General features: G+C 39.3%; 1 protein-coding gene across 1 annotated transcript in view; it reads left to right on the top strand.

Annotated features, from left to right (window-relative positions):
* Nucleotides 1-27,622, top strand: part of KCNH8 (potassium voltage-gated channel subfamily H member 8) — a 201,371-nt gene that overhangs the window by 123,733 nt on the left and 50,016 nt on the right. The window lies entirely within an intron of this gene.

The following is a 27,622-nucleotide window of genomic DNA, read 5'->3' as shown; positions in this document are numbered from 1 at the left end:
TTTCTATTTAAGTTTATGTGTCACATACATGAGCAGAAAAATAATTGAAGAAATGTAATTTCTTCAATCACTGCAAATTCTATTGTTCTCCACATGCAAACTACTTGCTGGTGAAACACAATGAAGTTAAGTCTTGGCCCTCTGTGTGCCATAATTTTTGTTACTCTGGTGATACACAGGTGATTACATGTAGCTAGCCTTTCTTTTTACCTTAAGAAAACTTCAAATGACTAGTCCACTACACTTCACAGCATCCATGTAGGCGGTATATTGAGGGGAGAATGGTAGGTGTGATTTAGGGTATGAGTGATTAAGCAAAGTAAAATGAGATCTGGAGATCATAATAAATCATAAACAAATAATGCACACAGAAGAAACCTTGCTTGGGGTATAAGAAAGGTAGTGTTATTGTAAGACACTGAGGATATTCTGTTCTCCTGTATGAAGGCCTCAGCTGGAAATTTTTGTGCTGTTTTGGAGAGCATGTAAAAGAGATTTCTTACTGCAGGTAAAGCAGTAGAATATGATCCTTAGTCTTGTATTTACAGGTTTTAATTTTAAAACTTTTAATTTTATTAGATTAGTACCAAAACTGGAGACTCAAATTTCGATCAATAGATCTTATAAAAAGTTCATTCCAGGCATTAGGAGGCTTGCTAATTGGCAGCATTAAAAAATACAATGTAAAAAATAAAATTCCTATACTTTTTTATTAAAAGGAACGTATCTTCCCCTCTGAAAGTATGCTTTTTATCCTTCACTGGAGCATCTCAGGTGGTGTCCACCTGAAAAACTGGTACCCTGAGTATGGATCCTGCAATGCATACAACAGCTGAAATGTAGTGACGGGTTTGTTCTAAGAAAGGAAAACCATGCCTGGAATGAAAAGAAGATTTCTTTGCTTTTTATGTTTGCTTCCATTTTGGAGGGGGGAGAGGCAGAGCGAGAAAAAAGCTTTTAGCAACATCCTTACTCCATTTAGTGCTTCCTCAGAAAGCCTGCGGCACAGATTTCAAGACTGAGGTTTTGCTAACACTTAAAGCAAACATTTTAAAGCTGCAGTACTCTCAACATAATACTTTGGACCTTGCTGTGCCATCAGATATGCTCCATAGCCCAGATCTCACAACATTGACTTTAGTGGGAGTAGCATTTGCTTCTGTGTATCTATTGCTCTGGCTAATTTAAACAAATGAGGTGCTTAATTTGCATTTGGATTGGGGCAATGGGAGTGATAAAATTCTCCCTATGAAAAAAACCCGAACCAAAAAGTGTATTTGCTTTGTTCTTGCTGGGCCTAATTGTAAGCCTTTATTTCATTTTTTGTCCTTATTCTGGCAACATTGTCATTGCAAATAATTTTAAAACATGGTTACATTCACAAATTTCGTGGTTGCACATGGTTGTACAATGAAAAAGATGTAGTGTCTGGGAATATTATTCATGAACTGTCATGACATGGTGGCATTGGGACATACACCAGTGTGGGATAATGTTAAAATCTGGATCTCTTGCTTAGCTCTACTATTGCTATTTTAACAGATTACATGAGGTATTTGGAAGACATGCAGTATGGGCACTGTTTTCAGGTGCTAGAAACCTTTACCTCAGCAAGTTCTCTCACCTCAGGAAACGGTTGTTCCACGTGCAGCAGCTTGACTCTAACATCTGATAAAAACATGACTCCTGGACTGGTCATTCCCACCTGCCTGAGACAGTGGTACACTCCTTGTCGTGCTTTTCCCTTCTAGCTTTTTCAAATCCCTTTCTGTTACATTCCACCTTGTTCCCCTCATTTGTCCTCATTGGTGAAACAGATGTTTCCCTGAGACATGGCATGATTTTCAGCAACCTGTAAAAATAAGATTAACTTTCCGTTGGCTGACATGGAGTAGAGGCTAGACTGTGTTGAGGTTCCTGGCTGATCCTACCACTCTAATTCCATTGACTTCAATACATTGGTTCTCATTTCTGTAGGTTTAACTGGTATCAGATTTAGGCATAGGTTTTTTATTTGCTGTCTGCTTTTTTGAATTAGTATATACTGAGCTATTGCCCTTCAAGTTCTTATCAAATATGAGAAATGACTTTTCGATTTGTCTCTACGGGAAACAGATGATATTGAAAATGTTTCCTGTTGCTAAAGGCATTCATTCTGTGAGAAACATATGAGCTGTCTTGAGGGTAGTGAGGAGATTAGGAGAAGGCCAAGAGTCAGGATGCTGGTTCCCTTAGATAGTCAAAGCTGTCAGGTATAATTTGTGTAAGTGTCTCGAAAAAAATTCATTCCTGTCCACCAAAAATTCAGCTGCAACTTTTTATTAGTCCACCCACAGTAACACTTAGAATATTCTGATTATGGAGGAGGTTTTATCAAAGCAAAATTTAAAAAAAAAAAAGAAAGATAATAAAAAATAAAGATAATAAAAAATAAACCTGTGCTTTTATAGAAAATAAAATGTATGTGTTTACTTTGGGAGAAGCTTTAAAGTTAGGTATTCTTCAGTATTTAAAGGGCATTCATCAGCTATTTAAATCTTTACTTCAGTAAAATACCTCCACTCTCATCTCAGGTTTTTACTCATTTTCTGTTAGTTTTGTAATTTACATCACTTCTGAAAACAAGAACTCCATCACGACTGAACCACTGCACTTTCACACACTCTGCAATATAAAACTTTTCCCCCACACTTTGTTTATCACACACTTGCAGTCAGAGCCTTTAAAGGGACTTGGATGCCTGACTCCTGGTGAAGGATTTATACTCTGAATTAGCTCTCAGGGCAATGGGTGACAGATTCAGGTACAGAATGAGGTACATAGAACCTGAGTGGAACCAGTAGGAAATGCTGAAAATAGGATTTTACTTTCAGGCCCTTTCACTCACATTGGGCTGCAGGCAACTTATAAGCCCTTTTCACAGGTGCAGAAGGACATGTATGTTTCATGTAATGGAATTTAACGTAGAAATCTCTCAAATAGTGTGATCTAAACTGGTAAATCTAGCACTGTTGAGTTTTCTGAAAGTTTATCTGTGTTTGTGCGGTGTTGTTCCTGTACTGTACCTGTACTAGTAAGGATTGCCCCTTCCTGCAGCAGTTCTTGCACTCCTCTGGGTCTGCACAAGCAGCTTGGGGTTGTCTCCATCTAGAGCACAGATGTGAAGTAGGTTTTCTGGTGAAAAACAAAACAAGAGGCCACTGATTTCTTTTGGCCACAGAAGGAAGGAGAGGGATTGTTATGGAATTCCACTTTTCTTCAGTATGGGGCTTGGGCACTGGAACTTGTGTCTAAGGTATGGAAGATACAGATACAAGGCTGTCATGGTTTCGGCTGGGATAGGGTTAAATTTCTTCCTAGTGCTGTGTTTTGGATTTAGTATGAGGAGAATGTTGATAACACACTGATGTTTTCAGTTGTTGCTAAGTGCCCTCCTAGTCCAAGGACAGCTCCCATGCCTACTGACTGAGCTGGGTGCACAAGATGGGAGGGAACATAATCAGGACAGCCAGCCCAGCTGGCTAATGGGGTATTCCATACCATGTGACATCATGCTCAGTATATGAACGGTAGGCGTGATCCAGGAAGTACCGATCGCTACTTGGTTATTGGTCAGCACGGGTGGTGAGCAATTGCATTGTGCATCACTCATTTTGTATATTTTATCATTATCATTATTATTTTCCCTTTTTCTGTTCTATTAAACTGTCTTTATCTCAACCCACGAGTTTTTCTCACTCTTACCCTTCCGATTCTCTCCCTGTCCCGCTGGGGGTGGGTAGTGAGTAAGCGGCTGTGTGGTATTTGGCTGCCTGCCAGGTTAAACCACGACAGTCCTTTTTGGCGCCGAACATGGGGCTCAAAGGGTTGAGATAACGACACATCTGACCCGAACGGGTTAAAACAAATTTGTTATAAGCATTCATTCTATCAGTTTAGTACTCGTTGTTCACGATGTTGGTTTATTTGCTCTCAGAGTTGTTGGATCTGGTTTTGGAGTTGTGGTATATAGCACCTTACTGGCTGTCTATACTGCTGATTATCAGTTTGTATGTGGGGTTGGTCATCTCTGGGAAATGGATTAAGGTCATTGCTTTGCTATACTGTGTGACACTGGTTTATGTTATGATAAAATTATTGGTCACAAGCCTGTACTCAGAACCGCCTTCATTCCTGTTCTTTGGGAGCTATCTTTTGGAAACTATTAATAATTACACTTTTTACATCTTTACCTCAGAGGATGAATTTAGGGGGGAGACAGGATGGGACACTTTCTCCCACTTGTTCATCTTCCCTTCCATATCTTCAGAAACTCCTTTTTCTTCTATCCTCTTCATGAAGATGTCCACAATATTCCCTGAGAATTTTGAATATCGTTGGGATGTTCAAACAAGCATATTCATATTGCTATGTCTCCTGAATGTGGTTCAGGCCTTGTTTAGAGTTAAACAACTATTCAGGAATACTGTCCAGAGATCAACCCCGGCAACAGACACGGTGACTACTCAAACCCCCACGACAGGCACTCTAGCTCCTTCAACCCGCATGACAACCACTGTGGCTACTCAAACCGCTGCGACAGGCACTGTGGCTACTTCAACCCGCACGACAACCACTATGGCTACTCAGACCCCAGCAACAGTCACTACAAGTACTCCAATCTCCGCGACAGGCACTGCAGCTACCCAAACCCTTGCGACGGGTACTACAGCTGAACCAGAGGACCAACCATCGCTGGTATCCGTCGCCGCTGTACAGAAGAAGAAATCTTGTAAGCGGAAGTCAGGTCGTTTAGAAAAGTATGATGGAAAAGCAGGGCCATCACGAGGAGGGGAGGAGGAAGAGGAAGAACCCATAAACGAGACAGAAACCACCCGATCCTTATCCCTGAATGAGTTGCGAGATATGCGGAAAAATTTCAGCCATCGTCCAGGTGAGCATATTGTTACCTGGCTGCTCCGGTGCTGGGATAATGGGGCCCATAGCCTGGAATTAGAGGGGAAGGAAGCCAAACAGCTGGGATCCCTTTCTAGGGGAGGGGGCATTGACAAAGCGATTGGAAAAGGGACACAGGTCCTCAGCCTCTGGAGGCGACTGCTGTCAGGTGTGAAGGAAAGGTATCCCTTCAAGGAAGATGTTATATATCGCCCAGGCAAGTGGACCACTATAGAGAGAGGTATCCAGTACCTGAGAGAACTAGGCGTGCTGGAGGTGCTTTATAGTGACCTGGACGACGCCTGAACACCCAAAGATCCAGATGAAGTCCAGTGCACGCAACCCATGTGGCGGAAGTTGGTACGGAGCGCACCAGCATTGTATGCCAGTTCGTTGGCAGTACTGTGCTGGAAAGAGGAAGAAGCACCAACGGTGGATGTCGTAGTTAGCAGACTTCGGGATTTCAAAGAAACTATCTCCTCCTCCCTTATCTCGGCTGTGGAGAAGCTGTCCCAGAAGGTCCAGCAACTCGAAGAGGGTATGTCCTATTCTCCACCTGTACGGACCAGTATCTCAGCCATTAGGAGTCAGCGTTTTTCTCCTCAAGAGAGAGGATATCGAAAGTACACACCACGGGGCACCCTGTGGTTTTACCTGCATGACCACAGAGAGGACATGAGGCAGTGGGATGGAAAACCTACCTTCATCCTAGAGGCACGTGTACGTGAGTTGCAAGGAAAAACAATCACACAAGGGGATTGTCCCGGGAAAAATGCTGCTCCAGTTGTCAGGAAAAACCTGTCTCACGACGGTCCAGTTTCCAGTGAACAGTTCCCCAGACAGAGTAGAAGGGCTGGTCTTACTTTGGATTGTAATTGCAATGAAGAAATTCTTGATTCACATTTGCAAGAAGTGAGACATGAATACTATGACCAGAACTAGAGGGGCCCTGCCTCCAGCCAGATGGAGGAAAGGGACAACCAGGTTTACTGGACTGTGTGGATTGGATGGCCTGGCACATCAGACCCACAGGAGTATACGGCTCTAGTAGACACCGGTGCACAGTGTACCCTGATGCCATCAAGCTATAAAGGGGCAGAACCCATTTGTATTTCTGGAGTGACAGGGGGATCCCAAGAGTTAACTGTATTGGAGGCCAAAGTGAGCCTAACCGGGAATGAGTGGCAGAAGCACCCCATTGTGACTGGCCCAGAGGCTCCGTGCATCCTTGGCATAGACTACCTCAGGAGAGGGTATTTTAAGGACCCAAAAGGGTATCGGTGGGCTTTTGGTATAGCTGCCCTGGAGACGGAGGAAACTAAACAGCTGTCCACCTTGCCTGGTCTCTCGGAGGACTCTTCTGTTGTGGGGTTGCTGAAGGTTGAAGAACAGCAGGTACCAATCGCTACCACAACAGTGCACCGGCGGCAATCCTGCACCAACCGAGATTCCCTGATTCCCCATCCATGAGCTGATTCATCGACTGGAGAGCCAAGGAGTGATCAGCAAGACTCGCTCACCCTTCAACAGTCCCATATGGCCAGTGCGAAAGTCTAATGGAGAGTGGAGACTAACAGTAGACTATCGTGGCCTGAACAAAGTCACGCCGCCACTGAATGCTGCTGTGCCGGACATGCTAGAACTTCAATACGAACTGGAGTCAAAGGCAGCCAAGTGGTACGCCACCATTGATATTGCTAATGTGTTCTTCTCAATCCCTTTGGCGGCAGAGTGCAGGCCACAGTTTGCTTTCACTTGAAGGGGCGTCCAGTACACCTGGAACCGACTGCCCCAGGGGTGGAAACACAGCCCTACCATTTGCCATGGACTGATCCACACTGCACTGGAACAGGGTGAGGCTCCAGAACACCTGCAATACATTGATGACATCATCGTATGGGGCAACACAGCAGAAGTTTTTGAGAAAGGGAAGAAAATAGTCCAAATCCTTCTGAAGGTCAGTTTTGCCATAAAACAAAGTAAGGTCAAGGGACCTGCACAGGAGATCCAGTTTTTTGGAATAAAATGGCAAGATGGACGTCGTCAGATCCCAATGGATGTGATTAACAAAATAACAGCCATGTCCCCACCAACTAGCAAAAAGGAAACACAAGCTTTCTTAGGCATTGTGGGTTTTTGGAGAATGCATATTCCAGATTACAGCCTGATTGTAAGCCCCCTCTATCAAGTGACTCAGAAGAAGAACGATTTCAAATGGGGCCCTGAGCAACGACAAGCTTTTGAACAAATTAAACGGGAGGTAGTTCAGGCAGTAGCCCTTGGGCCAGTCCGGGCAGGACAAGATGTGAAGAATGTGCTCTACACCGCAGCCGGGGAGAATGGCCCTACCTGGAGCCTCTGGCAGAAAGCACCAGGGGAGATTCGAGGTCGATCCTTAGGGTTCTGGAGTCGGGGATACAGAGGATCGGAGGCCCGCTACACTCCAACTGAGAAAGAGATATTGGCAGCATATGAAGGGATTCGAGCTGCTTCGGAAGTGGTTGGTACTGAAGCACAGCTCCTCCTGGCACCCCGACTGCCGGTGCTGGGCTGGATGTTCAAAGGGAGGGTCCCCTCTACACATCATGCAACCGATGCTACGTGGAGTAAGTGGGTTGCACTGATCACACAATGGTCCCGAATAGGAAACCCCAGTCGCCCAGGAATCTTGGAAGTGATCACGAACTGGCCAGAAGGCAAAGATTTTGGAATATTGCTAGAGGAGGAGGTGACACGTGCTGAAGAGGCCCCACTGTATAATAAACTACCAGAAAATGAGAAGCAATATGCCCTGTTCACTGATGGGTCCTGTCGCCTTGTGGGAAAACATCGGAGGTGGAAAGCTGCTGTATGGAGTCCTATACGCCAAGTCGCAGAAACTGCTGAAGGAGAAGGTGAATTGAGCCAGTTTGCAGAGGTGAAAGCCATCCAGCTGGCCTTGGACATTGCTGAACGAGAAAAATGGCCAGTACTTTATCTCTATACTGACTCATGGATGGTGGCAAATGCCCCGTGGGGGTGGTTGCAGCAACGGAAGCAGAACTGGCAGCGCAGAGTTAAACCCATCTGGGCTGCCGCACTGCGGCAAGATATTGCTGCCCGAGTAGAGAACCTGGTTGTAAAAGTACGTCACATAGATGCTCACGTACCCAAGAGTCGGGCCACTGAAGAGCACCAAAACAACCAGCAGGTGGACCAGGCTACTACGATTGAAGTGGCTGAGGTGGATTTGGACTGGCAACATAAGGGTGAATTATTTATAGCTCGGTGGGCCCATGACGCCTCAGGCCATCAAGGAAGAGATGCAACATATAGATGGGCTCATGATCGAGGGGTGGACTTAACCATGGACGCTATTGCACAGGTTATCCATGAATGTGAAACATGCGCTGCAATCAAGCAAGCCAAGCGAATAAGGCCTCTTTGGTATGGAGGACGATGGTTGAAATACAAATATGGGGAGGCCTGGCAGATTGATTATATCACACTCCCACAAACCCACCACAGCAAGCGCTATGTGCTCACCATGGTGGAAGCAACCACCGGATGGCTGGAAACATACCCTGTGCCCCATGCCACTGCCCGGAACACCATCCTGGGCCTTGAGAAGCAAGTCTTATGGTGACATGGCACCCCAGAAAGAATTGAGTCAGACAACGGGACTCACTTCCAAAACACCCTCATAGACACCTGGGCCAAAGAGCATGGCATTGAGTGGGTCTATCACATCCCCTACCATGCACCAGCCTCCGGGAAAATTGAATGATACAACAGGCTGTTAAAGACTACGCTGAGAGCAATGGGTGGTGGGACATTCAAGCATTGGGATACACATTTAGCAAAAGCCACGTGGGTAGTCAATACCAGGGGATCTGCCAATCGAGCTGGCCCTGCCCAATCAAAACTCTTACGTACTGTAGATGGAGATAAAGTCCCTGTCGTGCACATAAGAAATATGCTGGGGAAGACAGTCTGGATTACTCCTGCCTCTGGCAAGGGAAAACCCATCCGTGGGATTGCTTTTGCTCAAGGACCTGGGTACACTTGGTGGGTGATGCGAAAGGATGGGGAGGTCCGGTGTGTACCTCAAGGGGATTTGATTTTGGGTGAAAATAGCCAATGAACTGAATTTTGATGTCAACTGTTACATGATGTTTTATATCATTATTTCTATGGTTGCTCTCAATGGTATAGCAGTGAAAAATATTAGCACGGTTAGGGCATGGAAGAGAGACTGACAGCTGCACAGGCGATAAGGAAGGTTTCGATTTGCTATTAAAGAAGACTTTCAGAAACCTGCTGTCATGGTTTAACCTGGTAGGCAGCCAAATACCACACAGCCGCTCACTCACTACCCACCCCCAGCGGGATGGGGAGAGAATCGGAAGGGTAAGAGTGAGAAAAACTCGTGGGTTGAGATAAAGACAGTTTAATAGAACAGAAAAAGGGAAAATAATAATGATAATGATAAAATATACAAAATGAGTGATGCACAATGCAATTGCTCACCACCCGCGCTGACCGATAACCAAGTAGCGATCGGTACTTCCTGGATCACGCCTATCGTTCATATACTGAGCATGACGTCCATTCCACATAATGGAATACCCCATTAGCCAGTCCTGATTATGTTTCCTCCCATCTTGTGTACCTAGCTCAGTCAGTAGGCATGGGAGCTGTCCTTGGACTAGGAGGGCACTTAGCAACAACTGAAAACATCAGTGTGTTATCAACATTCTCCTCATACTAAATCCAAAACACAGCACTAGGAAGAAATTTAATCCTATCCCAGCCGAAACCATGACAAAGGCAAAGCTCTTTAAGAGAGCACCATATCCTGATGTATGGATTACTTCACTCAGCATTCTTTCTTGAGTTCTGGTTGTTCTTTTCCTTCCCAAACTGATGTGATTTCAACAGAGGAATGGCCAATGCCTGAGTCTCTACCGAGTCTCCAGTGTCCAGGTGAAGCTAGAGATGAAGGCTTGGACCCTCCAAGGCTGAGGACAACAGAGATCTGAAGTCTTTCATGTTTCTTTTTACCAGTGAGGTATTAGGTGAAATGACAATCCACATACTCACTCTTCTGCAATTAAATTTGCTAGAGCTATACAGTGATGGCTGAGAGAGGAAGAACAAGAGTTCACAACTACCTTCCGCTTTGAGTCCTTCAGGGGATTTAGATGTAGGGCAAGGTGGCTGAAGGATCCCCACTTGGTGCAGATAGGAGAGATGCTCTGAGTGCCTTAATCATGTAAAGATGGTGGCATTTCTGGCTTGATGCAGAAGTTGACGGATACGGACCACCCAAAATGTAGGTGTCTAATGTTTTAGATGCAAGCTTTAGGTTAGACTCTTGAGCTTGGGTTCTTAAATTATGTCCAACTCCTTTGTGGTCCCCTGGTAGCTTCAGTCTTCTCAGAATTTCATAAGTCAGCATCAAGCTGGAATATCCATTAAGAGAGTCATTGCCCTGTAACTCTCTTGAGTTTCAACAGCTTGGGAAGTTTTCAGTGCCGGGAAGCTTTTTCCAAGCTTATGTTAAGAAACCTGAGGCAGTCTTTGTTAGTTTTCTTAAGGTCCTGAGCAATTTTGCCAGGAATTTTGAAGTTGCAGATTTAAGTATATCCTTGACAATAGATACTTGTGGCATTGGAACATTTATTCAGGTTAAAACTCAGACTACACTCTTTTCAGAAGAAAGACTATTTTTGGGTATGTGTATCTGTTAGTTCTTCCTCAAATAATGTATGTTAGTGAACTAATACTAGTTTCTGGTGCTCTTGGACCCAGCATGATCATGGAGTAAGTAACAGCAGAAATCACATTGGAAAAATCCGTGTCATTACTCCCCTTCTTGGTCAATATAATATATAATTTGTTAAAGCAATAATTAATTAACTCTTGACTCTTGGTATTTTCATATTATATTAATCATCATAATGTATTGCAGAAGCAGGTAAATATTCATGTATCATGAAGGTTTTGCAAAGCAATTTAATGACTTAAATGGCTAGATGTGACAAGAGTTGGTATCAAAGTTGAGATAGAGGTTTCATTTTTATTTTTCTTTTTTACATATGAATTGTCGTAACCATTAATGATCGCAGATCATTCCAGCTCTGTCTCTGTACAAAGTTTCCTTCTGTTAGAGAATTAATAAATTTATTTTTGAATGTGATGTGAGCAGTTTTTACCAAATCCAAGCATTCAAAAAACAGAACAAAAAGAAGTAAAAAAGTAATGAGATTTTAAAAATGTGTAATTGTCAGTCTGCTTTTGAACCCTCTGAGATTCCTATTTTCAACGTATTCTTAGCAACATTGGCAACCAGGAACTTAATTTTAAAAAGTTATGAAAGCTGAGATTTTGTGTGATTGCAGATCTCCAGATATTGTCAAGTAGATCAGCCAACAAAAGACACGGGGTAAAATTATAGTGCTAAGGAATGATCAGGTTTTGGACCCAGGTCATGTAAGCGGGCAGTGCATGTAGGTATGTGTACCTACTTCTGGATTCCAGACCCATCTTCTGGAGTTTGAGTCTGGACCTATGACAAAACAGCTTCTAGTAATTTCAACAAGTGTTCAGCTTAATAAAAGCTAATAGTAATGAACTACAATTGGAGTCTTGGGAAAGACTGCCGCTTGCATCTGCTCTCGCGCTGCCAGGCAGGTGGCAAGGTTCAGCCCAGGGCCCCAGCACTCCCTGGTCCGTTTTGATCACATCTGTTGAGGGTTGGAACGGCAGTTCAGTTTGTTTTGTTGCATTGATAGAACTAAGTGGATCCTCTTCACCTCCAGAAAGAGTGCTTGTAAATTTCCAAGGCTCTTGGCCAAGAAAACTCTATTCTACTATAAAATATTGGTCTAGTTTCACTGTTCCGATCACACACATCCATCAGGTTAGAATTGGCATGTGTAGATTTATGAATCCTTGCAGGGGAGGAAAGAACATCATGCTGACTAAATTGCACAGGACATCATTCACTAGCCGTGATCAGTTGTTCATTTCAATCTGTCATCTCTGTACCTGAATGTTTGATTTTAATCTCTCCTTCAGTCTGCTTCGTTATGTTTTTGATTATCCGTATTCTTAATTTTTTGTCATTGGTAATAACAAAGCCAGTTACTTTGGAACTATGGTCCTTTATGATTTTTAAGAGACAACTTTAAGAAAAAGAGTTTTAAAAATACAGTTGTCATGCATGAGTGCTGACATCTTCAATTTAGTAAAATGAAAAATGCTCTGTTGACCTGGGGTGTCTGTATTGAAAGTCCATTGTTGTGTGGAACATACACACTCAGCTGTCTATTTTGGATATCTGGGAAGAGGGAAGTAAATAATCTGGCTGAAAAATCATTTCTAATTAATATATGAAGGAAATGGTTTATGGTTACCACTCTTGTGAAGCATTTAGGGGCATCAGTATCTTAAACACTCAGCCAACCAGTTTGGGTTATTTCTTGCAGCATTTACATGAAATAATTAACCTCTGGAATGTCATACATGAATAATAAATAGGAATAAACTAAACGACCAAAATAAGACAATTACTTTGAAGCTACGAAACTTTTCAAAGAACCCATCTCACAAATAATTACAAATTGCACTTGTTACATTGTACATCCTTTGGAAAAGGTACTGAAGCATTTCACAGTGATGAAGTATTCTAAGGCAGCTGAAACAGAAATTTTAAACCACAGGAGAATGCCTTACACTAGAATGCTTTTCAATATTTTCAGTGTTTTTGAATCCTCTTGAGTTTTACCTCTCAGTAAAAGTAACACTTTTATAGTACGTTCAATGTGTGTATTTTCCATGAATTAATGTTTGAGGTACACAATTTCCAGCCTTGTAAGAACTAAAATAGATAAATTCATTAAAATCATGAAGAAATTGTAATGAATAAATGTACTTATTTGTTTCAAAACAACTATGAAATATTTCTTTAAAGTCTGCTGGATACCTTACCTGAATTGTTAAAACAATTCTTGTGTAGAATACTGTATATGAAACCCAGTTTGGAGAAGCTTATAGTGTGAAATATTTATGAAAGAAAACTTTTTCTTCTACCTGATTGGGTTACACTTTTGAATAAGTATAATTGGGGAGGGAAAGTTCATCTAGTTTTTGAAGAGGAAATCCTATTTGCAGATAATCATAGTTATGCCCAATTTTTAGTACAATACGAGCAAAGGCACATAGTTTTTCACTTGTTTGTTAGTCTGTTAGAATAGACACAGAGAAATTTAAACTGCTATAAGGAGTTTTTATAAGCACAGCTGTAATCACCTGGACATGTGCTGGAAGTGTGTGTGGAAACCTGTCCACACATGGTAAAGACCTACACTTACAAATGAAGGTCTCGTAAAGGCTTATCTGAAAACCTGGCCTACTTTTCTGCCTGCTTTATATGTAAAACATACTTTCTAGGAAAAGTTTTCTTTATTAACATTCCTCATTTGAGACCTGTGTATACAAGACCTTGTCAGGATTTAAAATATAAATTTAAATTTTAAAATATCCATAGAAATTAATTTTGTGGAAATCATTCAATTTTGCATTTGAAAACCCAAACCACCATTTTTGTGATGGAGCTGTGCCAAACCAAAGTGTCGCTTGTTGAACCAAACTGAAACATTTCCCTTGCATTTAGTTTAATAGTAATTTGTATCTCAGCTGCTTTGGGCCTTAGTTGGTTTTATTCTGTCATTCTTCCCTGCTGTTCTTTTCTACAAGCTCAGTTCCTTGATTAAACTATATTTTCCTTTACGCACTGTACTTTGCCTTCTGACTGAACCATTTTAGCAATCACAAAATACCCCAGGACTTAGATACCCCATTGGATTTGCAGCCCAGAAAAAAATAGGGATGAAAGTACCTTATTAAAGGGTGTGTGAGGTTTTTATGTAGTTATTAATACATTTCCAAGGTTTTGTACCAGGACAAAAATTTTGGACAATTTTTAAGTGAAAAGTAAAAATCTGGTGTGTGGATGAAGCCACTGAGATTTGACAAAGTTGAAAGTGTCCTGCTGTGTCTAACCGCGTATTACCTGCATATTGTTCATTGATTCCACAAAGCAATTTTTAACTCAGTGGAAAAGCTGTATCTGGACCAATTTCTGCAAGTGTAATAGAAATTCTCAGAGCCACACGTAGGGGGAAAATCCATTCAGTGTATACCCCATAAGAGGGAATAATCCCAATAGGTAAAATAACACCGTGATCTTTCCACATGGCTTCTGTAACAGAAATACCATAGAGTATAATTTATTGAAAGTTACAAATACTGTGCGTAAAAACTTTGCTCAGTCAATTAGAAATTACATCAGACTCTTTAACCCTTTAACCTGTACTTTGAATCGTAGAAATGTTGACTGGAGAGAACCTCTGGGGTTTATTTAGTCCAGCCAGCTACCTGAAGCAAGACTATCACCAGCACTAAATTGGGTCAGACATGACTTGCTCCATCCAAGTCCTGGAAAGGCCTCCATCTCTTTAGGTAGCTTGTTCTAGGGTTACAGTACCCTCCTTGGAGAGCTTTGTACCAGTTTGCTAAAACATTAGTGTCTACTATACATTGTTGTAATAAGATGTTTTGTTAGGATTTCTCAGAAGTTCCTACTTCTGGTTTCAAAGCTCATGGCTTGGCTCTTCAAATTACAATGTCTCAATCCAGTTTAAACCTGCAAAGCTTTTGCTATATATTTTCAAATCTTTTCAGCAGCTGCTTCAATATTTGATTGGACTACCTCTTTCAGCCCAATTATTTAGGTAGAGATCCTAGGGTGTTAGAATGTTATATCACATTCCACAGACATCCCGTAACAACTCAAACTGCTTTTCTTTTCTTCTATAGCACAAGTATGTCTTACATTTTTAATGTAGAAATGTCCTTTGTGCATATTCCTATTTTCTATTTATTTATCCTTTTTCCTTTAACAGAGCAGGTGCTTGATAAAAGAAGAATTTTCCTGCTACCAGAATAGAAAATAATTTCCATATAAAAATGAAGAAATTATTCAAGAGCTTTTTCTTTCCAGACTTTCTTCCATTTTCACATACCTTGGAAAATATTTGTGCTTCTTTTGCACTTTCAGGTGACAGTGCTTTAAGTTAACTAGTAACTACTTTCAACAAAAGAAACTGATGTGGAGTTGTGAGAGTATGTCATAGCATTCTACAGGTTATAAATTTTTACACAAGCCAGATTCTGTAAAAATAATTATACCCAATTACTTTAAATCGTATTTCATTGTCAGATCTAGGATAGCTATAGATAAAAATGCTAATGCTTAGGATTTCCTTATGTCACACACTTCAAAAAGATCTGTCAGATCTGCAGACACAGATGTTTTGTTTCAGAACGGCTGTAACCTTAAACACATAGTGTGCTTTCCCACTAAGATGCTAGTTTTCTTCTTTAATTTTGTTCTTTTTTTTTACATCAAGCCTTCATTACATTAACTCTTGTTTTGCTATTATGTTAAGAAATAATCTGGAGTAAAATATCCCTTGTTGTTGATTTTCCCCTCACAAAAGCCAGATATGTTTGGATCTCAGTTTCCTTGATTCAAATGACACATAGAAAAAAATTATATTGAAAAATGTTACTTAGGTTGTAGATTCAAGGATTAGAAAATTAAGCCAAGGCACAAGCAAATAAAGTGTTAATACTGTTTATTGTATGGCTGCCTGGTTGGGGCAGCATCCTGGTCCAGAAAGCAACACAGTGGTTCCTTAGTTAAGAATGCAGAGGAAACGACTTAGACGATATTGAGAAATCTATGGAGCAAGCAAGGATAGGATTGTAGTGAGGGTTAGCATACTTAGCTGTTATCTAACTAGCATGGATGCTATTACTGTAGAAGACAAGGAGAAATGGATGTCATGTAGACTGCGACAGTCTATACTGACCTGAACTGAACTCCATACTGTCATATCATCCCCTGTGTGATTATGCAGGCTAGTCAGATGAAAACTAGCACAGTTTTGTTGCGATTCTGCAATTACCCTTTCATGTGTAATTAGAGCTACTAAAGGAAATAGTTTCTGTGCTGAGGCATCTGCCCCTGTTTTGCCAAGTTGGGAGGCTGCATTTGAACAGGTAGAAGCTGCTGAAAATTGTCTTGATTACCGGAGTGGGGGAGACGGCATGAGAGGGGAAGGTATTGACTGTCAGGGACCACCTATGGCATTACTCAGCTTTGAGAAACAGAGAGGACTCTTACAGAGAAGTCCAGAAGTAAACAGCCCCACTCTCACAGATCGCTGGTGGTTAAACAGGCAGTATGATAATACATGTAGCCTATTTCACTGCTTTTATAGAAAATACGGTCCTCTTGATATCTTGCTGTTGCAAATAAATAATACTTTCTTTTACAGAGATTTTAAGGTATTGATTACCACTGTCATTGCCCCAGGAGAATCTATTTGCAGATTCTGAGTCAGGACTGTAATATACTCACTGTTAGGACCGAGAAATTGCCATGTAAATAACGTACTGAAAGACTTTAGCCTGAGTTTCTCTGATGGTGAGACCTGAGCAGGTGAGAACATCAGGGCAGAGGTGAGATTAATTTACCAACTATGATAGGAGTTAGGTAATCGGACTATGCCACGCTGCATACATGCAGACCCAAAATTTTGCTAGCAACCTTATAACTGACATTCTTCAAGGTTTTGTTTTGTGGGGGGTTTTTTTGCATATTTTGATAATAAAGTTTTCATTTTAATGTAATATGTATTGCTATATGGAGGAGGGTATTTATTTCTTAAAAAATACAGGAATGTATCACCTGTAGTAGCTCAAACGCTTTTTGTCACGATTGGACTCCAAACACATAAAACTGCAAAGCAGGTTTCTAACGCTTCAGCTGACAGCATAAAAAAAAAGTCATTACCATTAATTTTATTGCAACAGCACCTGGGATCCTAGTTATGGGTCAAGACCCTCTTGTCTCCCTTGCTGAATTAACACAGGATAAAAAGGCTGCTCTTGCCCAAAAGGGTATTACACTCTAAATATAAGATAAGAAAAGCTCTAACAGATGGGTACAGACTGATGGAGCACAGGGAAGCAAAGAGGGCATAGATAGACATGCTCTTTGCACTGAATGGACTAGAAGCACTAACATTTCTAATTCCAAGCTTAGCTGCAAGGCATTTGATTAGCCTGGAAAAGGACAGTAACAGCCAGTTTGTTTAGGGAGCAGTAACATTAAATGCTGACACTCTTTGTGAAGTGACAGTGTGACCATCTCCTTAAAGGAGATGATTTGCCAATGATTTATATACTTCTAATGATATGTTTGCAATTTTATTTCTTAAATTAGCTATATGTTTAGACTTGTGTGTTTTATCTGTAATCTAAAAATTAAATGAACATTATACGATATTACAAAAAAGCAGTTAATTTACTTATGTTACTAATTTCTTTTAGTTTAAGAACCCTAAAAAAAATTCTTGGGTTTTTTTGGGGGGGACAAACCAGGATAATTAAAAAAAAAAATTAGAAGGCATTTGTCTTCACTACAAATGCATTAATGGCATTAGAGTTGTTTATAAATTATTCCTAGTAAATAGAAAAATTTAATTAAAATAATTAGCTATATATAGTGCTTTGTATGTTTTGACTGCCATAGTCATGGAAAGTTGATATTGAAAATATCCCCATCTTGTCCTTTCAATGAAGTGGGGAAGAGAAAAAAAAATGGTGACTTGCAAAAGCAAGAAGGTTTTAAATCTCCCACATATCCAAATATAGCCATCTGACAAACTACTGTTGAGAAGAGCTATACACGCTTACCACAGAGAAGAAGAGTTTCCAGTACATTTCTTTTCCAAATTTACCTACTCCTTGATATATGAGACTGAAGGAATTTTTGACCTAGTTCTGCAGGAATGCAGGTGCACTTACCATGTACACTGGAGCTTCTATGCAGCAGTAAGTATAAATGTTTAGAGAATTATTATAAAATATCAAAAAGAATGTGTTCCTTGCAGATCTGCTGAGTTAGCTCTTAAAATTCTTATACATAGCTCTTATATGTAATATAGTCAAGTTTCTACCTTGGAATAAACGTATCTCTAAGGGAAATCTTTATTGTGTTATACCATGAGACTGTTGGGAAGGTATATTGGATGCTTCCTCGTTAATATGAACAAATGAGCTGTGCAGCTGTCTGGTTTGTTTAGACATTTACAAAATACCAGTTGCATGTCCCAGAGATGCAATCTTCAGCCTTATGGGGCACCAAGGTAGTAATGCAGTGTAGGGGTGAGAGGAACAAGCCACCCAAAGCCTGCCCAGTCAGCCTGCATGGCTGGCCCACCAAACAGGACAAGTTCAACCATCCAGTTCCCATTTCACGTGGCAAATGGTCCTGGAGGAAAAGTCCTCCAGTAATAACCTCTACAGTCATGCAGAACACAAGCTAGCTTTTTGGAGAATGTCTTGGAGCTCCACTGAAAGGGACACGTCTCTCCCCATACCACTCACTTCTCTCCTCTTTCACCAGAATATACTGTAGTTGTAGACATGAAATAACTTCTCTGGAAAGAGAGTTTTTTGCCACAGGGTGTAGAAGAACTGTAAGTAGCTAATTCACACAAACTTTCTACCGTCTTAAGAAATATTTGGGGCTCTGACTGTGGAACTGTGTCTGGGCTGGTCTTCAGGGATTTCTTCAGACCAGTAGAAGAAAAAGTAGAAGACCAAAACCTTACTTTGCAGACAAAAGAAGATAGGACTTCATCTAGAAATGTTGATGTTTAATGCATGAACATAGTTAGGTTCTGGCTACAAACTGGGGCTTGAAATGTATGCAGCTGTTGGTAATTCATATACACTGTGTTTTGTGGAGTGTTTATGTGGCATTTTGCACTAGGTGGAAGAGCTGCAGAACTCCACCCTGTTCTTACTTGTGACTAACTAAATATTTTTTAACAGATATCTTTCCAACATTGTTTTCTAATAAAATGTTAGCATTACAAGTACTTCATATCAGGCCTATTGCTTTACCACTTACAAGCCATGAACATGCCAAGGAGTGATCAACCAGAGAGACTTTGGAAATTGCATTATAATCCATGCACCTAGAGTGCCTTCACTGGGGTGGATTACAAGCTTCCCATAGGATAAAAAGTATCTCCCCTTGCACTTATGGCCTTCCAAAATGAAAATATAAATTATTTAACACACCACACCTTGCTGATGACAAGAAATTAAATGCTCTCCGCAAAGGAATTTTGTCAGTATCTCCAAGGGGGCATAATTTTTACCATGAGAATACAGAAATTTTGCTTTCTTATTCAAAGCAGTGATACTTGCAATTTAGAGTTGAGTTTTGTCAGATAATTAAAGCTTAATTGTCACGTTTTCAGCATTTCTGTGGGCTCAGCTGTGTTTTTGTTGTTATCAGCAACATTACCATTAGATCTTAGATTTTTTTCTTTTTTAATCCCTTGATTGACCACCTCTTCATCCTGAAACTACTAAGTTCAGTGAATATTTATTGTGCCATGAAAACTTCATTTTCAGTGAGCACAATGGGTCAATATTGTGTTATGACTTTGTCAAGTTACATGAGTTAAAGCTCTACAAAATGTAATTATTTTTATGATAGCTTCTAAGTATATATTCAATTAGAAATACAACAGCCAATTTATTTACAAAGTGTATTAGTCAGCCTTACAAAAGAATTACATAGGATGCCACTTTTCAAATTAAATTAATTTTTGGTAGACCTGACAAAGGTTAAGCTTGTATCTAAAAATGCTCTAACCAAAGGGAGTATGCATTTAGTTTGGAAAACTCCATGGATTTTAAAAGTCTTTAAAACATCTGCCTCACTGTGTGTCTCTAGATATAGTTAAAAACTTTCCCTAAGGATCTAGGGAAAGATATAATTTCCTCTAGACCAACACCCAAAAAGAACAGTCAATGTATCTGCAAAGGGTACTCGATCATTTAAAGCAAGGATTAAAAAGGAACCAGATATGAAGGTAACGGTTTCACTTACGTGCCTTTGACTGCAGAAGTTGGTGTGTCGAGTGTGCAAGCTTCATTGAGCAGTTGGGCATACATGGACCTTCAATTTTTATCTTTGTTTTTCTTTTCTGACTGCAATATGTCCAAGTTCAAACTTTCTCTGCATGGTTACAGATGCTCAAAAATCAGTGGTAGAATTCCCAAAGTCTTCCAGAGGATTATGATTTCATCTGACATATGTTCAAATCCTGATTTTTTTATTTGATCGATAATAAAGAAATTAACTAGATGCAAAGATATGGCCCAGATCTCAGCACGAATTTTGGCTCATGCCCATCTCTCACTTCATTTGTTAATATCCTAAAATTTGCTGCTCGTGAATTCTCATGTATAATTTTGGAGAGAAGATGTCTCATCAAGCTTTGTTTCTGAGAAGGGCATGATTTGGAAACTCTCAACTATTTTTCTTTTCATTTTAAAATGTTACATTTCTTGTCATTGACATTGATTGCAAGCTCCCCAAAATATGATGTTAATGATTTCACATGGAGGTGTAAATGATAAGTATAGCACTTACATGAATGAAGGCTTTATTTTCGTTTATGCATTAGGCTTTAAAGAGATGAACATCTCAGATCTGAAGCATGAAATCTTCTTATAAAATTTGTCCTCTCCCCTCTAAAGGTTTTATCTACTTACTAGAAAGAGGCATAGTGTACTTGATAGAACAGGGATCATTTTTTTCCTCTTTGATTACATATTAAAGGGATTTTTTTATGGGTTTTATTGTCTATAATGTGGGCGTTCTTCAAGCAATAGTGTATAAACTTTTATATATATCTGTAGAAAATATTCTGTAGTTTCCATCATGGTAATATCCATGTGCCTCACTTCTGTTGGCACTTAAAAGTTCACTGAGCCCAGAGGTTAAGTATAATCCGCTTGTACAAGGTTAACGTAGTTAACTCTTCATTATCTGGATAAACTGGTGCAATGAATGCACCAGAATGGTACCAAGGATTATGACCCAGACAAAGAAAAATGGGGAAAAATATTAAAACAGACACAAATTAGATTTAAAAATATATAGTTAGTGTGGTATGAAGGAAAGAGAAAAGTGATGAACAGTGGGACGTAGATACCTCTGCCATGCATTGATCTGAAGCACTAATCCCCATACTTGCTGCATGCATAGTACCATGGCTCATGCCTGGGCTCTGCTCCCAGGGTCACAGAGGGCAGCCTTGAATGGCTTTATGTGTCCCTACTACAAGCACTCCAGCCACAGGCAGTTGAGATAAAATTATGTTTCTTATAGTACAAGTTAAATCTATTTATTTTCTATGTCATGTCAGGAATTTCCCTCCACAAAATTTGACTACGTGGATTTGATTGCAGTAGATGTTCCTCTAGTTCTGTCACACTATCAGTCTCATTCATAGCCATGTTCTGTGTCTTTCTAGTTTAAGAAAAGAAATTATGATTAAATCCATCATAATAAAAAATATACTCCATTAAGGACAATATTTTACAATGCAAAAATAAGAAAACCTATTTTTAGAATAAATTATTTGGGGAATGACTTTAATATTTTTAAGCAGATTTTCAGTGCTTGAGAAAAATGTTAATGTGTTTCCTTTATCATATTTGTTTTCTTTCTCATTTTAGGTGTCTACTGTTTGCAGGAAAGTGTGGTAGCAAAATAAAGACCAAGGGGAATAGATTAATGCTAACTGTTCCTTATTGTCATGCAGCCATTATGCTTGTGTCTGTTGTACTAATATTGAAGTCTTTCTAGTCTAAATTTCATGCACTGCCACTTAACTTTTATTTATTTTGAATGCCAGCTAATTCTCTTCTTCAAACATAGCCTGTAGGCCAGAGATGTTCCTTTGTAGCCTGTCCTTGTTGACACACCATATAGATGCACCTCAGGTTTCCTTTTACACATATAACATTTATTTATTATCTTCATTTTGAAAAGAACATAAACTCATGCCCTGTATTTTCCTATTGTGCAATTACGCCATATGGGCACACATGATGGAGCTGCTTTTTCAGAGCCTTAGAACCTTCAGTGTTGTGGGTTTTTCTATTTTTAGTACATATTTTTTTCTAATCTGCATGAAAGAAAAGCCTGATTAATGTTTTCCTTGTGACCTGGTGCAATAAGGCCTGCCATATTTAAGAGTTCTTCAAAAGCAGTATGGTTGCTCCTGTCATCTCTGGGGGTCTTTAATCCTTAAACCACCTGCTCTGGTACCTGGAAGCCTCTCCTAACATGACAGACGAAATTCCATCATAGATCAAATGATGGAAACATTTATAAACAAATGATCAGGTTTTGTGACAATGAAAGGGTAACAGCGATGTTCCACAGGATTATGTAGTAAGAATGGTGCTGTTTAGAGTATTAATAGTCTGGGGAAAAAAATGTAAATGTTTTAGCAGGAAAAAATTACAGATGTCAAAAACATTTTGGCTAGACAGGAATAAAAAAAACTTTGAGTATCTTGAGAAGAACTTGAATACCTTAAACTTGAATACCTTAATCACAATTAGAATAGAGACAATGATTATTCAATAATGCAGAGTCATGCACACTAGAAGCAAAATGATTTGTACTTACATACCTCTACATTTTGTATCAGCCAGACACAACTAGAGAGTAGCTGTGCAAAATTCTTTGGAAGCAATCTTAAAAGCAAAGCTAATGTTTTAATGTCTAATGAATGATAATTAAGGTTTGATAAGGCAGAATATATTCATTATATTGTTATATAAAGGGATGGTAACATCTTATCTCAAATACAGTATTAGCTCTGGTCTCCCCTCCTCAAATGCTCTTTAACTATGACATATTCTGAAGAAGCAACATGGACAGTGGATGGAAGTGATTGGGACATACAAAATCTCACAGAGACTGTAATCATGAGTGCTTTTACCTAAAAAGAAGGGAATTTCCTTACTTGTTCTATCTTAACAACTGTTTTGCCCTAAGGTTTATTTTTTGGAGGTTAATATTTCAAGGAAACATAGTAGAGAGAGATACAAGCTAAAATCCTGGCTTCACTGAGATCACTGGGATCTTTGCAACAGTTTTCCCCCATTTAAAGTTGAAACATGAGATGATCCTTTGCAGATTGGAGTGTGCAGCTATGTAATGAAGGGGTGGTCTGATTTCCCATGCAAACCTACAGCTCCTGCCTGACTCTAGATCTGGAATGAGGAGCTATCAGCAGTGACCAGGGACGGTTGCAGTGGGAGCTAACATAGCTCTTAGGGCACATGATGATTTTTATTTAAAAATGCGTTCCAGTGATGAATGATCTAATTTCTTTTGCATAGCTTTTATCTTTTCCTTAATGACCCTAAACTGTTCACTGCAACACACATTAGTAGGCATAAAACATACAGACTTCTGTGTTAAAAGTTATAATCAATTTATATCGGGAGACTGTATGTCCTCCAGTTCAGGACATTTTTTTATTATTATTTTTCACTGTTTGGTGACTTATTTATATTCTTTGTCTTTTGTTCTCCAGTATTTCTAGGTTTTGTTTGGTTTTGGATGATTTTGTATTGCCTGCTATTTCATAAGGTACAGTTCTAGGTTTTGGAGAAGTATAAAGAAGACGTGCCATCTAATAAAGTCATTGCCATCTTTTGTGTTTTCATTTAGAGCTCCAGAGTTTTTCAGTTGAGCCAGAAAAACATAACTCAGTCTGAAACATAGCCTTTAAAGATAACCCTTGTTATCTTTAGTGTCCTTTAGTTCACCCCAGCATTACTCATTACATATTCTCTTTCTCTACTATCAGTGTAACATTGGTTACTCTCCTCACTAGCGTGAAAGAACCAAGTATGGTCTGGACCTAAATGAGGTTCAAATACTGTTTAAACACAAAAAGGTGATGATGTGGGAGCAGATAGGCTTTTCTACCTTGGCATTTCCCCTAGGAATACTTAAAATCCCTGAATTTGGTACGGAACCACAGCTGGGAGAAGATGGACCTTTGTCCCACCCTTTCTCTTCTACTATCATCACCACTGGTCTATTGGGGAACTGTTCTTTCTTTCAGACATTCAGAGATGCTCTGAGAGATACTTCTCATCCATTCCTCTTTGCACTTCCTGACACAGTAGTCCAGAATAAACCAGAGAGTTTTAGTCTACTTTTTAACTGGAAAAAATGTATGTCTGTTTTATAGAATAAATGCTGTAGGTAACTATGCATTAGAAAATGCAACTATTTTCTATGTTGTTGAAATGAAGTACCAGACAGGATTTTGTTATGTTAAGTGTCTGGCATACGAGGAAAATCTAAGTAGTAGTATAGAATGAATCCGCAAATTATAGGGAGTGATGTACCTGCTCAATGCAGTGCAAGCACCAAACTGAGGGAGAGTTTCTGGATGTCCAGTAGATGAGATAATGTTTTTTACATCTGATTATAATGTATGGCATCTACAGATGCTTAAATGCTTGTTTATGTTTCTGCTGGTACTTAAGCACTTCCCAGACACAGGTAAATGAAACTCAATACAGATTCTTTCAGCAATTTTCAAAGTTGCCTAATGGAGCTAGATATCCAATTCCTACTGACTTTTCCAACAGGACTTGATTACTTAAGTGCTCTTTTTCCCTTTGAAAAATCTTCCTCTTAATTATGCTAATTGGTGCTAAAAAATGTTTTCAAAGTCACAGACCTATATCTAGATAATGCTAATTCAGGATCAGACAAGATTCATAATGCTAAATTCTAGGAAGCTCCCTCTGACTACAAGGTATGTTTATTTTTCTCTTCTGCCCCTGAGGGCAGAAATTAATTACTCAAGTTTGCCAGAGAATCTGCTGAGAGCTGTTACCTACAGGAATCAAAAAAGTAAAAGGCATCAGTCAGTCATGCTATCTCACAAGTACTTCCATTGGCTAATGAAAGTATTTACAGCCAACGGTATCTTGTCTCTACCCCCAAAAGGAAAAAAATGTAGTGCTATCAACAAAAATCTGAAAAGTATAGTTGATCTGGTAGATCTTGCAGTATTTTATATACTTTGGCTGAATTGTTATCCCGTATAATTTCTTCAAAAGTTCCTGATTAGGATCATGTCTAACAGCCAAAATAGAAATGAGAAGCTGTAAACATGTCCTTATCTACAAATCAGAGGAATATATTTATTGGGTTTTCACTTTTAGATATATATTTTCTGTTCCAAATCTCATGGTCCATCTCTAAAGAAAGTTACCTAATAGCTTTCCTTTATATAGCGGGCATTTTTTTAGCAATTGTTAACAATTGCTAATAATTGCTAACTGTTACTGTTGTAGCTCAGTGATAAGCCATTCATCTTACTGATTAAGATCATTTGTCTGACCCTCAGTTATGTCACAGAACTGGGCACAGAATGCTGAACTTGTCTCAAATACTGGTGTCCTGGCCAGAAGTGCTTGTTAGCAACTGTAAAATGCTAACATTGTATTTGGTACTTTGGTACTAGAATTATATTAGAAATACTACAGGGACTTCTACTGTTTGATACAATGTAGGCATTTATTTTTGTACCTTACCTTTACTAGCAGAAATGCATCCTTTAGGAGCAACGATATTTCAGTAGGGTTGGGTGTTTTGTTTGATAACCTTGAACACAAAGTGTTCAGGGAGGAACCAGTTTACATATATCTATCAATGAAAGAATGGAGTCATCCACCTCTTCTAGATAGCATTGAAAATTTATGAGTCTGAGAGTGAGGTCCGTAATGTTTCATATAAAGTCACAATAGGTAAACTCAATTTTTTTTTTTTTTGATAGCTGAAACTGAGGTGGAGAAACTTGCAATCAGATGCAATATGACCACTAGGAACAATGAATGTGAAATTCATTCAGATAACAAAAGGCAGGAAAATTAGAATACAGAGGCCAAGAATCAGTGGCTTTTAGAACACTCCCAGGAAAGAGATTTTTCTCCTAAGAGGCATTATTTCAATATTCACGTATCAGTTACAGTTATTTAAAATAGCTTATTTAATTTGTTTCAGTTTTACAGTTCTTCATATGACCAGAATACTTTCAAAACCTGACATTGAACTTTATGATTGTATTTCTTTACATTAGGTTTAGATAGATGGTTTTTAACTCTATCTACTCTCTGCCAGGGATTTTCTTAGGTTTTTATTCTTTATTCTTTAATGTGTGGGATTACATTCCTTAACATGAGCACAGGAATGAAATCCGCTGTACAAAGGGCCATATTATTGTTGGGGAAATGTAATGTAATCTCAGGAAAACAGTAGTGCACAGAGAGAGGACCGGTATGAGTTCAGTTAGGCTTTTTTTTTTTAGTTTTGCTTTTCTTCTATTTTAAATAATTGGGAGCCACAAATATAAAATAGCCTCATGTGATTAATACTTTCTATCAAGAAAAAATCAAGGAGATTTTCATATGCTTTCTTGTTTGTTGGTGAGGTAAACCAGCCCACTCAGTACTGCCATCTTATGACAATGCAGAACGCTTTTATTTATGCTTTTGATTAAATTCACTGGCCTGCATAGAGTGGGTCGGCAGGGTCACAGCTAAACTTTACGCTGTCACTACCCAGCTCTTCTGGCTTAGCTTTCTCTGTAGAAGAGTGTGCAAGAGAGTATGGAGCTGAGGATGGTAGCAGCCATGGCTCAACAAGTCTGCTGTAGGTGGTAAATTCTTTCAGACTTTTCCCCCAACTTAATTGGAAGTGCTGGGACAGATACTTTAAATCTGCCCCCTACATTTGCAGATATTCTGTACAAGGGGATTTTCCCTAGTTCATACTTGGATTCATCCAAAACGAAGAAGTTGATGCTGACTGAAGTGGAGAGAGAATAAGCTTCAGGAGGTGATTCAGTCTGTCAGGTCTCAGCTTACGACAGGCGGACCCCCAATCAATTTTTCTGAAATAAAACTCTGCCTGCCAGGAATATTTTGTTTTGGCAGTTCTCCCTGAATATCCAGGAAAGATTCCCACTCTCCCAAACAAACTGCTTAACAGGCAAAACTGGGCACACAGATTGATTTTTATCTTTTTTTTCCTATCTTGATTTTTGTGAAGCATTGTTTATGTAATCCATTCAGGTTTTTTATTTTCCTTTTCCAAAAGAGGAACTGAATACTTTTTCCTGGTTTGTTGCTCTGGGGCTTTTTTGTTGGTTTGTTGTTGTTTTTTAAATATCTATGAGGCAGTAGCTAATTCTACTTTCTCTAGCACACATAGACTCATTTAGCAAAATGAAAGGCAAGATTAAATGAACAATTTAGAAAATACTTACTGAAGCATCTTTTGAAAATTAATTCTGGTTTGTAAGTTATGTTTAGTTGTTTGAATCTTTTCTACTGTAAAAAGAAACATGTAAAAAGCTCTAAATATGTAATTATTATTATAACAATTTAGTCTTAGAATCTCAAAAAGCTTTCGAAGCATTAATTAATGGAAAGAATCAAATCAATGTTGCATTCTTGCTGCAGCATTATTAGGTGATGATTTTTTTCTTTTCAGTGCCTTAATGGATTTTGCAAATTATCTAATTAGACCTGTAATATGCAATTCAAAACCACTTGATTTCCATACAGAAATACAGTTCTTATCATAATCATGCATAAAAATAAATACTCCAGAGACACTATCCTTTACGTGCTGTATAAATTCCTACAGTTT

The sequence above is a fragment of the Calonectris borealis genome, chromosome 2 (genome assembly GCF_964195595.1).
Source record: "Calonectris borealis chromosome 2, bCalBor7.hap1.2, whole genome shotgun sequence".
Lineage (NCBI taxonomy): Eukaryota > Metazoa > Chordata > Aves > Procellariiformes > Procellariidae > Calonectris > Calonectris borealis.
This window is presented reverse-complemented; position numbering and strand designations above follow the sequence as displayed.